Below are 3,468 nucleotides of genomic sequence, written 5' to 3' on the forward strand. Positions count from 1 at the left end.
TTATTTTGTAAGTGATAGGTAAAGGATATGTGTGAGAAAAAGAACTACTTATAATATTGTAAGAAGGATAGAGATTTGGATTTATATTAGAAATATGTATTTGATTTTTAATAAGATATATGAGCACAGAAATGTATAGAAATGAGAAATGGGAATGAGAGAAATAATAATTAGGTATCAATCATTACTGACATGAATAAATGGAAAAGAGGATGTAATAGTGGAAAGTTGAAGAGGAAATGTTTGAAGAAAGGGAAATAGGAGTGCCACAAGTTTTTCAATCAAATGGATGATGATAATATCTTGAAAGTTTGGTTCAAATTTTAAATCAGATAAGTTCATGTCAATATTCAATAAAATGTTAACTCGATGATTTATTTGGGGGAAGTTGCAATACCTTGATCACCCTGATTCCATGACCCAAAGAGAAGGCGCATTGATTGCTGGCCCCTAAAGGTTGTGTGCATCCCTGAGACATGTTTCTTTGTGCTGGCACAAATTCAGATGCTATGAAGCTTCTCTAGTGCCTCTCCAATCTTGTTGAGCATTCCATCATTCTGTCAGAATGTTTTAATGCTTGCCCAAGCTCTCAAAGGGTCCCCTACTGATTTCAAAGTTCTAAGAAGAAATATGGTGAAAAAATGACAAGACTCTGTTTTAAGGATAAAGTGGAGCCTCTATGCACCGTTAATTGCATGGATCAGACATCAATAGCTTTGGAGGCCGCATGATCTAAGTTGGCCCGTTATATTTCTGTCTTCCATATCCTCCCACACTTACACCTGGGGTTGCCAACCAATGCCCTGTCTTTTCTATGCATAAGAAAACAATATCAAGGCCAGCCATTTGTGGAGATGGGCCAAGCTCCTTGGGTTGCCCCCCTCCAATGAGCATTATCATGTGGGCCTTAGACATGGTCCAAACCGTGTGAGTGGATCGCACTCATGCGGTTGGGCGCATGTGCGAAGCGGTTGTGCAAATTTTTGCACACAACTTTCGCACACCGCACCGCCCACTGCACAGGGGTCGGTGCGGTGTGAAAATCGGACGATGTGCGAAAAATTTCAAGCTTGCCCTCCACCTCCCGGCTCCCGCCCTCTCTCCGCTGTTGCCCCTCCTCTCCGCTAGCATTCCGCCCCCTCCACCTCCCGGCTCCCGCCCCCTCGCCGCCATCCCTTGCCCCTGCTGAGTCTGCGGTCACTCTCTGCCCCCCTGACCCCTGCTGAGTCGTCTGCCCACCGCTGCCCAAATCAGCCGCTCCGCTGAGTCCTCTCCACTGAACTTTTCACTCCAACATTAGAATCGTTTCTTCAAGATTCAAGAATAATATCATCTCCTTTCCGGTATATTTATCATCTTGTTCTTGTTGTTTTTCTCCATGTGGATCTGTAGTGAGGCAAATTTTTATTCTGTTCATGTTAATCTTCTTCTTCTTCTTCTCTTCTTCTCCTTCTTCTTCTTCTTCTTCTTCTTCTTCTTCTTCTTCTTCTCCTCCTTCTTCTTCTCCTCCTTCTTCTTCTTCTCCTTCTTCTTCTTCTTCTTCTTCTTCTTCTTCTTCTTCTTCTTCTTCTTGTCCTTCTTCTTCTTCTCCTTCTTATCCTTCTTCTTCTTCTTCTTCTCCTTCTTCTTCTTCTTCTTCTTCTTCTTCTTCTTCTTCTCCTTCTTCTTCTTCTTCTCCTTCTTCTTCTTCTTCTTCTTCTTCTTCTCCTTCTTCTTCTTCTTCTTCTTCTTCTTCTTCTTCTTCTCCTTCTTCTTCTCCTTCTTCTTCTTCTTCTTCTTCTCCTTCTTCTTCTTCTTCTTCTTCTTCTTCTTCTTCTTCTTCTTCTTCTTCTTCTTCTTCTTCTTCCTCTTCTTCTTCCTCTTCTTCTTCCTCTTCTTCTCTTATTCTTCTCCTTCTCCTTCTTCTTCTTCTACTCTTGTTCTTCTTCACCTTCTCCTTCTCTTCTTCTTCTTCTTCTTCTTCTATTCTTCTCTTATTCTTGTCCTTCTCCTTCTTCTTCTTCCACTCTTGTTCTTCTTCTCTTCTTCTTCTTCTTTTTCTTCTCTTTTTCTTCTCTTTTTCTTCTCTTCTTCTTCTCTTCTTCTTCTTCTTTTTCTTCTCTTCTTCTTCTCTTCTTCTTCTTCTTTTTCTTTTCTACTTCTTCTTCTTCTTCTCCTTCTTCTTCTACTACTCTTGTTCTTCTTCACCTTCTTCTTCTTCTTTTTCTTCTCTTCTTCTTGTCTTCTTCTTCTTCTTCTTCTTCTTCTCTTCTTGTTTTTCTTTTTCTCTTCTTCTTCTTTTTCTTATCTTCTTCTTCTGTTTCTTCTCCTCTTCTTCTTCTCATGCTTCTTCTCTTATTCTTTTTCTTTTTCTCTTCTTCTTCATCTTCTTGTTTTTCTTCTCTTTTTCTTCTATTCTTCTTCTTGTTTTCTTCTTCTTCTTCTCCTTCTCCTTCTTCTTCTCTTCTTCTTATTTTTCTTGTCTTCTTCTTCTTCTCTTCTTCTTCTTCTTCTTCTTCTTCTTCTCCTTCTCCTTCTTCTTCTTCTTCTTCTTCTTCTTCTTCTTCTTCTTCTCCTCCTTCTTCTTCTCCTTCTTCTTCTCCTTCTCCTTCTTCTTCTTGTTCTTCTTCTTCTTCTTCTTCTCTTCTTATTCTTCATTTTCTTCTCTTCTTCTTCTTTTTCTTGTCTTCTTCTTCTCTTCTTCTTCTTGTTCTTCTCCTGTTCTTCTTCTTCTCTTCTTCTTCTTTTTCTTGTCTTCTTCTTCTCTTCTTCTTCTTTTTCTTGTCTTCTTCTTCTCTTCTTCTTCTTTTTCTTGTCTTCTTCTTCTCTTCTTCTTCTTTTTCTTCTCCTGTTCTTCTTCTCCTGCTTCTTCTCTTATCCTTTTTCTTTTTCTCTTCTTCTTCATCTTCTTCTTTTCTTCTTCTATTCTTCTTCTTCATCTTCTCCTTCTCCTTCTTCTTCTCTTCTTCTTATTTTTCTTGTCTTCTTCTTCTCTTCTTCTTCTTCTTCTTCTCTTCTTCTTCTTCTTCTCTTCTTCTTGTTCTTCTTTTTCTTCTCTTCCTCTTCTATTCTTCTTGTTCTTTTCTTCTTCTTCTTCTCCTTCTCCATCTTCTTCTCTTCTTCTTCTTGTTCTCTTCTTCTTCTTCTTCTTCTCTTCTTCTTCTTCTTCTTCTCTTCTTCTTCTTCTTCTTTTTCTTCTCTTCTTTTTCTTCTCTTCTTCTTCTATTCTTCTTGTTCTTTTCCTCTTCTTCTTCTCCTTCTCCTTCTTCTTCTCTTCTTCTTCTTCTCTTCTTCTTCTTCTTCTTCTCTTCTTCTTCTTCTCTTCTTCTTCTCTTCTTCTTCTTCTCTTCTTCTTCTTCTTCTTCTTCTTCTTCTTCTTCTTTTTGTTCTCTTCTTCTTCTATTCTTCTCGTTCTTTTCTTCTTCTTCTTCTCTTCTTCTTCGTTTTCTTGTCTTCTTCTTCTCTTCGTCTTCTTTTTCTCGTATTCTT

This window comes from Wolffia australiana, chromosome 18 (genome assembly GCF_029677425.1).
Source record: "Wolffia australiana isolate 7733 chromosome 18, ASM2967742v1".
In the NCBI taxonomy this organism is placed as follows: Eukaryota; Viridiplantae; Streptophyta; class Magnoliopsida; order Alismatales; family Araceae; genus Wolffia; species Wolffia australiana.